The following is a 13,363-nucleotide window of genomic DNA, read 5'->3' as shown; positions in this document are numbered from 1 at the left end:
TACTGTGTAGTAAAAATTATTAGAGGAAGTGAGGGAGAATATAAATACTATGTTGTATAAGAATCGAGAGCCCAGAAATGGACCCTCAACTCTATGGTCAACTTATCTTTGACAAAGCAGGAAAGAATGTCCAATGGAAAAGAGACAGTCTCTTCAACAAATGGTGTTGGTAAAATTGGACAGCCACATGCAGAAGAATGAAACTGGACCATTTCCTTACACCACACACAAAAATAGACTCCAAATGGTTGAAAGACCTAAATGTGAGACAGGAGTCCATAAAAATCCTAAAGGAGAACACAGGTAGCAACCTCTTTGACCTTAGCCGCAGCAACTTCTTCCTAGAAACATCACCAAAGGCACGGGAAGCCAAGGCAAAAATGAACTATTGGGATTTCATCAAGATAAAAAGCTTTTGCACAGCAAAAGAAACAGTCCACAAAACCAAAAGACAACCGACAGAATGGGAGAAAATATTTGCAAATGACATATCAGATAAAGGGCTAGTATCCAAAATCTATAAAGAACTTATCAAACTCAACACCCAAAGAACAAATAATCCAATCAAGAAATGGGCAGAAGACATGAACAGACATTTCTCCAAAGAAGACATCCAAATGGCCAACAGGCACATGAAAAAGTGCTCAACATCGCTCGGCATCAAGGAAATCCAAATCAAAACCTCAATGAGATACCACCTCACACCCGTCAGAATGGCTAAAATTAACAAGTCAGGGAACGACAGATGTTGGCGGGGATGTGGAGAAAGGGGAACCCTCCTACACTGTTGGTGGGAATGCAAGCTGGTGCAACCCCTCTGGAAAACAGTATGGAGGTTCCTCAAACAGTTGAAATTAGAGCTACCGTTCGATCCAGCAATTGCACTACTGGGTATTTACCACAAAGATACAAATGTAGGGACCCGAAGGGGTACGTGTACCCCAATGTTTATAGCAGCAATGTCCACCATAGCCAAACTGTGGAAAGAGCCAAGATGTCCATCGACAGATGAATGGATAAAGAAGAGGTGGTATATATACACAATGGAATATTATGCAGCCATCAAAAGGAATGAGATCTTGCCATTTGCAACGACGTGGATGGAACTGGAGGGTGTTATGCTGAGTGAAATAAGTCAATAAGAGAAAGACATGTATCACATGACCTCACTGATATGAGGAATTCTTAATCTCAGGAAAGAAACTGAGTGTTACTGGAGTGGTTGGGGGTGGGAGGGATGGGGTGCCTGGGTGATAGACATTGGGGAGGGTATGTGCTACGGTGAGCGCTGTGAATTGTGCAAGACTGTTGAATCACAGTTCTGTACTTCTGAAACAAATAACGCAACATATTTTAAGAAAAAAGAAAAAGAAGAAGATAACAGGAGAGGAAGAAAAGGGGAGTATGTCAGAGGGGGAGACAAACCATGAGAGATGATGGACTCTGAAAAACAAACTGAGGGTTCTAGAGGGGAGGGGGGTAGGGGGATGGGTTAGCCTGGTGATGGGTATTGAGGAGGGCACGTTCTGCGTGGAGCACTGGGTGTTATGAACAAACAATGAATCATGGAACACTGCACCAAAAACTAATGATGTAATATATGGTGATTAACATAACAATAAAAAAATTAAAAAAAAATACTATGTTGTATATTTCAGGAAATGTCTCAGCTTTGGGATGAGATAGATATGTGCTCAAATCCCAACTTGACCATTTATTACCTACGTGACCTAGGACTTAATATCTCTACTCAGTTTCCTCTTCTGTAAAATCAGTCCCTAATATTTATATAATATGAGGAGAGTGTAAGTTTAAATGAAATATGTATAAATATCTAATTAAAAATCTTCTTGACTCAATCAATATTACTCACTCATTCATATTTTTTGAAAACAATTTCCCATGCTAAGTAAAAGTATCAAGAAATAAATTAGAATTATGCTGGAATTTTAGGTTTTAATATTATAAAAGAACACATTATTTTAAATTAAATACTTATATATTTTTAAATACTTATATATTTTAAAAAATACTTATATATATATTTAAAGAAATAGCAGAGATTCGAAAGAATTATTTCATAGGAAGGAAAATATTAAATATCTAAAGTTCTTACTGTAGAGCCTTTGTACTTAAAAGTTAGGTTAATTGCCAAGAGTAAGTAATAAGGTCATAAAATCATATAAAAATTCGAAGTAATTGAAAGTAAACCTTTAAATTGTTATGAGACTTTAAAATATGTTCCATTAAGTAGTGTAAAACGCTGCAAATTTAGGGCAATTTAAGTTGTTTTTCAATTCTGAAGTTGTTTTCAGAGAATCATGGCCAGTTTAGAATTGTAAGGGATCTTATTTAAAAGATAAGAATTATCAGATGTAGAAAGGTTAAGCAACTTTCCAAGGTTACACACAAAAAGTCTTGAGAAAACCAAAGATTAGAATCTATACTGAATGCCTTTTATTTACCTTTTCAGTTGCATTCTCCATCCTTCTGCATCCTGTGCTGTGGTTAAGGGACACCTGGGTGGCTCAGTCGGTTGAGCAGCAGACTTGATCTTGGCTCAGGTCACGATCTCAGGGTGGTGAGATGAGCTCTGCACTGGGCCTGGAGCCTGCTTGGGATTCTCTCTCATCCTCTCCTTTTGCCACTCCCCTCACACTTTCTCTCTCTCTAAAATAAAAATATATATATATATGTATGTATATATATGTTTATTATTATTATTATTTTTTTTTTTTTTTAAGAAGGCTTCTGGTTGACTTCATCCAATGGACAATACTATCAAGAGATTACAAGGGAAGCAGGAGAGTGAGGTCAGGGTATATAGCCCCCTCCCCCAGGGTAATTCTGGGCTGACCCTATTTCTTGTATAAGGTTATATTTTCTGCCAGTCAGTCTTCATCACATAGCTGTTACAGCTCTTGTTACAAAGCCTCAGGGTATTGCACTATACCTGTGGTTTACCTGTGCCTCTGCCCTTTATTAAGCAAGCATTCCTCAAATTACCCCATGCATGCACCATCCTTTTTTTATTTTTATTTTTTTTCCTGTTTGGACCTTGATGCACACAGAAACCATATCTTTAACTGGGAACTTAGAATTTTGTGTTTCCTTAGTTAACATTTTCTCCTTCACAATATGGTGATCAGATTATTGCTGCCTGGAAAGCTATTGATTTATCACACAGATTATATAGAATGACCCAATTCGCAAATATGTTCTTAAGGCGAATCATCTTGCATAATGTTTATTCCTATTTTTGTTTCTTAAAATGCAGTTTTAAGCATAAAAGCAAATTTACATTTAAAAAAACTTTAGGATAATAACACAACACCAAACACTTCCAAAATTCAGAGAAATAATATATCCAGAAGAGTTCAATGAAATATTATTGCCAGTGGATTTATATTAAATTATTTGTTAGTTTTATTTGTGTGTTTATTTTTCTATTTGTAATCAAAGTTCCTCAATGCATTGGGGCAAATGTACATAGGAAAATGCAAGTTAATAAGCAAGTAATAGAGGGACAGCTGGGTTGCTCAGGTGGTTAAGCTTCCATCTCTTGGTCTTGGCTCAGGTCCTGATCTCAGGCTCCTGAGATCAAGCCCTGCATAGGGTTCTGTGCTCAGTGGGGAGTCTGCTTGATATTCTCTCACCCTCTCCCTCTGGCCCCTCCTGCTCACACACACACACATACACTCTCTCTCAAATAAATAAATAAATCTTTAAAAAATAAATAAACAAGTGATAGCTCCTATGTGCCAATAACATTAATTGGAAGTAGAGAAAATAAGTATAATCACCTACCAGGAGCACCTTCCCCTGTTCTTAATTCCCACCACTTTTTAAAAGAAATGTTTTAAGTCAGGTTCTCCCCATTACTTTGTCATCATCTGGTGGCAATTTAGCTGGTTATAGTGTTAGTTTGTCATGATTGTGGCAGTATATTTACCAGTACATTTAAAACTGTATTTTGTTTATTCCCTGTTTTGAAGTTGTCTTTTAGTTCATGACAATAACTCCTTAGTGGTTTAGAAAAGAGAGCCAGTCTAGCATAGGCTCAGATTTTCTAAGGGTCTGATTTTATCAATGATAAAAAATAATAAATATGTATACTCCAAAACAGGTCAGGAAAATTCAGTACCTAATGAAGCTGCAAATTATGAGTAATATATGGATTTCAAGTTCAGAAATATTGCAAAATGGTTTAGACAATTAATTATAATATTTTTCCTTGTCTTATCACATCAAAAATTCTCCATGTGTTATTTCACCTTTATTGCTTCCGGGTGTTGAAGCCATAGTTAACGTAGCATGTTGTTTTCAGATATCTTTAGATAAGTTGCCAACTGGAAAAGAAAGTCTAGGATTAAAATCTTTAAAATTATTTTATCTTAACCCTGGATCAGTGGAAAAAATCAATCCATATTGTTTTATTTTATTCAGCACAGTAAGGCAAATTCAGTGCTCTTGCTAAGTTCACTACTCTAAAAAGAAGCACGGCTAAAATGGACATGTGTTACTTAGCACAGATTAATAATCAATCTTAGAGTGGCCAAACTACCTCAAGCTGTGCAGGACAAGTGGCCTTGGGCACCTGTGTGGCTCAGTGGGCTAAGCGTCTACCTTCAGCTCAGGTCATGATCCCAGGGTTCTGGGATTGAGCCCAGTGTCAGGCTCCCTGCTCAGCAGGGAGTATGCTTCTCCTTCTCCCTCTGCTCCTCTCCACTGTTCATGCTCCCTCTCTCTCTCTCTCAAATAAATGAATAAAGTATCTTTAAAAAAAAAGAACAAGTGGCCTCATTACCCATCAGAAACTAAGAGTTAATAGGTTGGTTTTCATAAATCTAAAATCGTTTTCATGAGATTTATATTTAAAATATTGTAATATGACATCAATGACAGCACTAAAATAATGATGTAAATATATGTGATAGGTGGATAAACTTAACTTTTTTATATTACAAAGCATAGACTCATTGGGTTTAACAAAGCATTTATGAATTTTGAAAAGCAAGATTCCAATTTATGAAATTTCAATGTAAAAATTGTAATATCATTTTAAATGGGAAAAAACTCAAGATCCCAGTTTACCAGAAACTATGATATTTAAAGTATTTTATATAGCATACAATCCAAACCCCTTTCACTAAAGTGTAACTTTTTTAGAACTTCATTCTTTCTTTGAATTATTTTCCAATTGCTCAAAGTATCACTTGCACCAAAGATTGTATCAGAGCCTTTGAATGATAGGTAATGACCTAATTTATAGTCTCAAATTAACTGACAACAATGTGCATCATTGAATGATGAACAATTTTTTTTTTTTTAAGATTTTAGTTATTTGAAAGAGTGAGCGAGCGAGAGCACAAGCAAGGGGAGGAGCAGAGGGAGAGGGAGAAGCAGATTCCCCACTAAGCAGGGAGCCGAACTCGACTAGGGGCTCAATCCTTGGACTCCAAAGATTATGACCTGAGCTGAAGGCAAGACGCTCAACCGACTGAGCCACCCAGCTGCCCCGAATGATGAACAATTCTTATATTTTGGAATTATATATATTTTGCATATGAGTTTCCTTGGGGTCACAGGTTAGACGGATCATCATGTCCCTGTATTCACTGATTCTGCAAAAATCAGATTATTCAACAGTTATATGCTTGGTTCGGATTCTTTTAATTACCAAGAAAAGAAATCTACTCAGGTTAGCTAAGGATAAAGAGAATTTATTGTAGGCTTACCCGTGACAAAGGTCTAGAACTGGAATGAAAAGAGGCAACTCCTGGGACCAGATTCTTTCCCCTTCTCTCTCATGGTCTAAAGGATCTTCTTTTGAGTTTCTACTTTTCTTTGTATGTCTTTTCTGCTCTTCTCTCAACTGATTTACTGCCAATTCACTCACTCTACTTACTTATACTTTGTGGTAGTTCAAATATTTAACTTGAAGATTTGTTTAGTCAATTTATTCAATCTGAAAAGCAAATGTTTACTAGGCACAGACTATGTTCTAGGTATAGATGACTTCATTTTGCCATAGCTCCAACTCTGTCTCATCTTCTGTCAGTTTCTTTCCACCTATTATATCTCTTCTATAAGCCTATTATATGCCTCTATATCTTTCAAATTTAAGCTCTTCAAAAAGAAAACTGCTCTCTACTACAGAAGTTGTAAATTATGACTCAAAGTTCATTTGAAGCGTTCAGATCTGTTTGGTTTCAAGCACATACATTGTTTTCCCCCTCACAGATCTTTAAATAATTGAATTAACTCTGAACATTTAAAAATTAGGAAACTTTTACTGAAAGAAAAAATATATATTAATGTCTGTCATCTCTTGCAAAAGAAAACCAAACCAAACCAAACCAAAACAAACAAACAAAAAAAAATAGAGGCTCTCGCAATTCCAGGCTTTTTTTTTTTTTTTCCACAGTAACAATTACTTGAACAGATTGGCTCTAGTCTTCCAGACAGTGCTAATGCTGTCCAGGTTGCGACCACTCCCAACTGTGTCCCAAACTAAGCTGAGATAATTTTGACTTTTATCTAAGTCTTTGTGCACTGGCTTTTTTAGAGGAGTGTCTCTAAGCAGCAGAAAATGAATGACAGTATTTGTCACTGGACCCTTTCAGTCTTTTACATTATCTGCCTGACCTCTGGGAGCATTCCAGTTTGCCTTTCCTGGTCTATCTCATTTGGGCACACCAAGTACATTCTAGCACAGTGGCCAGCCTGCTATTGGGCTTCCCTAGCATAAAGCATAATCCGCTGATCCTAAGAGTCACGGCAGCTTTAAAACAGAAAATATAGCCACCTAGGCAGGCCAGTTTGTTAACCTATTTAATTTATTACAATGAAAACACTTGAATATGTTTAAAAAAATAAAAAGTTCCATCAGAAGAAGATTTAACAACTTATATCAGTAACATGGCTTAGAAATCATACAACACTTCTCAGCGTGATAACTCTGAAGCCTAAAGGGTGTAGCTACCCACCAGGATCCTCAGAAGGGAATCACATGGAATAGAAAGGTTGGTGGCACGGAGCCCCTGAGCGCTCATATTCTGAGACCTGCTAAACAAAACTCCCCAAAAATGTTTCTTCCTGGAAAATTGATTTTACAGTCTCTGCTCCTAATCTTCTAAAGCAGGGTTGGTAAACTATACTCCATGGCCCAAATCTGGCCTGCCGTCTGCTTTTGTAAACAAAGTTTTGTTGGAGCATACATCCATTTGTTTACTACCGTCCAAGGCTGCTTTCGTACTACCTGGTCAGAGTTGAGTAACTGTGACAGAGACTTTCTGGTCCACAGAGTCTAAGATTTTTACTATCTGACACTTCACAGAAAAATTTTGCCTATTCCTGTTCTAAAGAAAGACATAGGTAGGTTCCCAAAATACATTACAAAGTTGCCCTTATAATGCAAGTTCTCCTCTGCCTAATATAAATTCTTCTTGAGCTCAATTTAACTCCCGTATTTTGACCTTGGTGGAAATGAAGGACTACAACACAATATCATCAATAATACTGATTCACACTGAAATCTGTTAGCAAACAATCAACTCTGCCTTTCTTTAACTGAAACCCCCAACTTTTATTTTCTGCTAATCATAGTCCTGGCATAAGCATTTGAATCAAAATAACAGCTACATACCTCATTCTCTGAACAACTTAAATCCCATTAACAACAGCATTTGTTTTTTTAAACTTGTTTTGATCATGGCAAAATTGACGTATCAAGACTCTCACACTGAAAAAAATGAAATTTCCTTTTATACCTTCACAGATCACATCACCAATAACATTTTTAATTCACTATAAATAGTATTTCCTTTAGAAATTATTGCCTTTTTTAGTAATGTCTTCTGTGATATTTCTTGTCTCAATGGTCTCCACTATGCCTTTCTCAATTTCTCCCGGTGAATACATATTATGATACAGACATTAGCCTAGATAGTTAGGTTGTTCTAGCACTGATGGAATAGGTAGGTTCAATTTATGCTAGCATAGGCTTTTAATATATATTCTGTTAGAAATACCTCCAATGATTATCCCCCCAAATATATAATTCTCTTCTTTCCTTAACCTCAGGAAAAAATAATTACTTAAAATGAAAATGGAAATAAAACCTTTCCCTTTATTTTAGCAATAATCAGGTAGATAGCGTATTGGAAAGTTACCCCCTGCATACAAACAGCAAAGTATAAAATATTGCATAATTAACTAGAAATGTATAATACAACATAAAAATAGAACTATAAAATTCTTCTTTAAAAAAACTTAAAAGAAGTGAATAAATGGAGATATGATGGTTATTTTTGTGTGGTCAACTTGACTGAGCCATGGGGTGCCCAGATAGTTGGCCAAACACTGTTCTGTGTGTATTTGTGAGATTGTTTTTGGATGAGACTAACTTTAAAATAGACTGAGTGAAGCAGATCACCTCCTTAATGTAGATGGGACTCATCCAGTCAGTTGAAGGGCTGAATAGAACAAAAAGTCTGATAATAAATCTCCCAAGTAAGAGAGAATTCTTCCTGATAGACTTGAATTAAAACAATGGCTCTTTCTGGTCTCCAGCCTCTCAGCCTTCAGACAGGAGCTACACCATTGGCTCTCCCGGTTTTCAGGCTCTGGACTTTGGAACTAAACCATCATGTCTCCAGGGTTTTCATCTTGCTCAGACTTACCCTGCAGATCTTGGGATTTGCCTACCTCATAATCATATATAATAATATATAAATACACATCCTATTGATTCTGTTTCTCTGGAGAACTCTGACTCATACAGGTGAAAAATACTATGTTCCAGTTTACAGTTAGAGTCCAGTCATTTAAAAAAAAAAATCCAGTTAGAATAGGGAGGTAGAAAGTTCTTAACGAGGTGACAGAAAAGGTAAAAAGAGAACTCTACAGAATCACAGAGATAGCAACTGCATAAGCAGTTACCACCCCCGCGGCTGAAGAAACAAAGGGAAGATGCCGGATTTATTAATACTGTGAAGTTTGAGGAGAGGATTTCACAAAGATGAAACTCGGACTTCTGAGGAAGGGGCATTGGCGGTTGGTGCTAGACTCTCTGAGGGGATAGAAAGAAGCTGATTCTGTGAGGGTAGGGGATTCTGCCAAGTGGATACCATCACAGCGACAAGAAGGAATTACTAGTGCTCCAGGGGACAGGTGTTGCTAGGGAGATGCTGACAGGAACAAAAGTCTATCTGGAGCCTGCATGAAGCAGATGAGAAGGAGCAAGGTCCTTGACCCTCTCCTTAAGAGTCTTGCAGCCTCCCTCCAGCTCTCCCTACTGGCAGATCCTGACGCAGAGCTGCTGGCTAAGAGGTGATGTGGCTTGCAGAACCTTGGCTCCAGCATCCCAAGGCCAAGTAGAGAAGAGTGGGACTGGACTGAGAGATAACGAACTGCATAGTAAATGGTGCAACTGATGTCCATTTTCCCCAAGTATATTGATAGATATAAATGAATTGAGGTGGTAGAATGATGGTGATTTAAAATGTTAATTGGCTACTCAGCATCTAACCTTAGAAGTCCAAGAGAGTTCACCAAGTGAACATGTGCAAAAAAGACATTTTTATTCCTCCTGCCCAGTCCTATCTGCTCAGCACCCCTGCATCATCAGCTTCCCTTTCCTCATTTTTTTCAAGAATACATCTAATTATTCATGCCAAAATTTTGCATTTTTTTCTGTCTCCAGCTCTATCTTTAATCCACCCATTTCTAACCTAATCCAATGCTACCGGGTGCAAACCCCCAGCATATCTCTTGGATACTGAAATACCTATCCTGTCTAGTTTCCCTGCTTACACTATTGCTCACCCTCCCAGCTGCCCATTTGTCACAAAAATAGCTATAATGGCAATTAAAGTGCCTGGGTGGCTCAGTCGGTTGAGCGTCTGACTCTTGATTTTGGCTCAGGTCATGATCTCAGGGTCATGAGATCAAGCCCCACATCATGATCCATGCTCAGCGGGAAGTCTGTTTGAGATTCTCTCTCTCCCTCTCCCTGTGCCCCTCCTCCCACTCATGTGCACTCTGTCTCACTCTCTCTCCTGTCTCTCTCTCTCAAATAAATAAATCTTTAAAAAAATTGGGTTCTTAATTTGGGTTTCCCCAGAAGCAGACCTTCCTTCACCAGAAGCAGATAAGGATTGAAATACAAAGAGTTTATGTGACAGGTAATCTCCAAAAATACCAGTAGGAGATTGGGGATGTAAGACAGAAAAGGGAGGAAGTCATAAACAGTGCATTACCAAGCAAGCTACCACTATAAGCAAGTGGGGATGAATCCCACAGGCAATTCCAAAAGCCAAAGTAGAACATGTCCTTCAAGTTATCCCACTGGATGGCCAAAGAATCCAGTTCTTCTTACTCATTTTTTGAGGCTGTTCCTTTGAGGGGTAGTAGATGGGGACTGTAGGCATTAATTCTCCAGCATTTCTGGTTTGCTCTTCTTTCAGGTGTAGCAGGCTACAATGGACAGAGAGTGAGTGAATGAGCACTCGGGCAAAGAGCCATAGACACTGGTGATTGGAAGTCAGGGCTGACTATAAGTGCCTAGATATGTTATTGCCAAGAGATTAAATATGGGACACTGAGAGCTAAGGGAGAGTACAACTTTTGTATCCCTCTGATCCATTCATCTCTTACTCAATCTCAAGAAAATGGCTTGTTGTATTCTTTACATACATATGGACATGTAACCGCAGCAGTCCATTCCTATAATTGATCCCAGGGCTAAAACTGATATATTATCATTTTCTTCCTCCATCACTGCTTCTATATTCCCTTTAACCTTGGTCAGAATTCTGTTGGCCTAAGTCACATACCTTCTGCCTCAAGCACCATTAATATTTTGGGACAGATAGTTCTTTGCTCTGAGGGATGTCTTGTGCATTATAGGATATTAAGCCCAAGCCTCAACTGACTAATGCCAGTAGCATAACTTTTCCAAAGTTGTGATCACAAAAATGTCTCCAGATAGTGCCAAATATTCCTGGAGCAGGAGTTGGGGGGACTACCCCCCACACTCTTTAAGAAACACTGGGTGAATAGCTTTCTGGGTCATCATTACTGTCTATTCTTAGGGGCCTGAACCTCTGGTTACTATCAGGCTAGAGCTGCTGCAACCGCCAAATCATGACAATTACTGGGCATAAAAGAAATAAGACCCAGTGAATCCCCTGAGTTTCAGGCATAACCACATCTGCCTCCATTATATAACAGCAGCCCTATCTCTTCATGAAAATCAGACTCAATTCTTCTTGCTAGTAAAGTAATTCCTTTATCAGCAAGTCTACTGGTATGAGGCATCTATAAATTACCAGGTAGCCACCAGAATTTAGGTTTAGTGGAACCTGATTTGTGTCTTCTGGTGGAAGTCCCCATCATCCCACACCTGGAACCAAGAACTCTGACCCAAAACAACCTAAAGTTGTGGAATTGAAAAAAGTACAAAGTGACAAAGGAGATAGTTCATTCCTACTTCTACCTCTTTTCCCAGACCCAATTATTCTACTTGTTGGGATATAACACCATGTAGTAGCCTTTGTTTCAAAATATATACTGCAACTTGAAAGAGAATGCCCAAACTCCATAAGGATGGCATTCTAGATATATTTTTCATAAGCCATCTATATTAGTTTTCTATAACTGTGTAACAAGTTACCACAAACTTAGTGGCTGCAAACAATTCCCATTCACTAGCTCATGGTTCTGTAGATTAGAAGATCAGCACAGCTTGGCTGGGTTCAGGGTATCACAGGACTGAAATCAAAGTGTTGGCTGGGCTGAGTTCTTATCTGGAGGCTCTGGGGGAAAAATCCACTGCCAAGCACATTCAGGTTATTGGCAGAATTTAGTTCCTTGTGGTTTCAGGACTAAAATCCCTGTTTCCTTGCTGAATATTATCTGGGTGCCACATTCAGCTTGTCAACAAAGTTCACATTCCTTGCCAAGTTGCAGGAGCAGTACATCAAATCATTCTGGTACTTTGCATCTCTGACTTCCCCTTCTGTCACCAGCTAGAGAAAACTGTCTGCCTATAAGGCTCATGTGATTAGCTCCACTCAGATAATCACCCTATCTTAAGATCAACTGATTTGGGATATTAATTACATATACAAAATCCCTTTACAGCAAAACCTAGATTAGTGTTTGGTTGCATAACTGGGAGAAGGTATATATATACCAAGGGCTTGGAATCTTGCAGCTCCATCTTAGAATTTTATTCCAGTGCACTATCAATCTACCAGCTTCTACATGATATGGTATAAGGCGGGGGCGGTGGGTACTATGGCCATATGCCTATTGTCACACCTCCTTCAAAAAAAAAAAAAAGGTGGATTCCTTGAATGTATTATGCTGGATTCTCATCTTGATAAATCAAACACTTTGTGAACTCTTGAGTAATAGTGCTAGCAAAGTCACTGCTGGCATGAAAGGTAAACCCATACTTATAATATGTATCCATCCAAATAATGATGAATTGATGGCCCACCATGGGTAGATGTGGTCTAATATAAACAGTTTGTGCCAATTTCTTGTTAATCTGGAAGAATGAGGTCTCAGAGTTTTTCTCTGAGGCTGGTTATATGTTCAGCAGCAACAGTAGCCAGATCAGGCTTGGAAACATGCATATGCTCCATCTTTGTTCCCAGGGCCTCTCCATTTTACACCCATTAGGCAAGCAATGGAGTGATTCAGGGTAGAAGCTGGCTGACCTCAGGGGATGAATACCTTACCACCAGCTACTCAGTATGTTGGATTTTCCTGGTAGCCATTAATGTGAGACAAAGAGACCTACAAATTTTGTGCTCACTCCCATAGACCCATCCATATACTTCTTTCCCAGACCTCGTATGACCAGATCTTTGAGGCTTTCCCCTTCTGGGTTCCTGATCATTCAACCAAACTATTTTCAACGGGTTAGGAATCTGTGTATATCCTTAATTTTAACCACTTCTCTTTTCCTTCTAAATTGAAAACTAGGTATCCTGCTCAATGTTCTGCCAACTGAGAGGGTGTCCCCCTTACCACTGTCTTTCAGGACCATCACTACCTGGAGCTACAGTATATAGGTAATCTATTTGAAGCTTTCAGCATCATTATAAGCCAATCTATCTTTTTTTCAAAACAGCCTTTTTTTTTGAGATATAAAGCATACACCATACAATTCACCCATTTAAAGTGCACAATGCAATGGCTTTTAGTATATTCTCAAAGCTGTGCATTTATCATCACAATCCATTTTCGAACATTTTCATTACCCCAAAAAGAAAGCCCTTATCCATCATCCCCAAAACTTCCAGCTCCTCCAGCCCTAGGCAGTCATTAATATGCTTTCTGTCTCTAT

The sequence above is a fragment of the Zalophus californianus genome, chromosome 3 (assembly GCF_009762305.2).
Source record: "Zalophus californianus isolate mZalCal1 chromosome 3, mZalCal1.pri.v2, whole genome shotgun sequence".
Taxonomy (NCBI): Eukaryota; Metazoa; Chordata; class Mammalia; order Carnivora; family Otariidae; genus Zalophus; species Zalophus californianus.
This window is presented reverse-complemented; position numbering follows the sequence as displayed.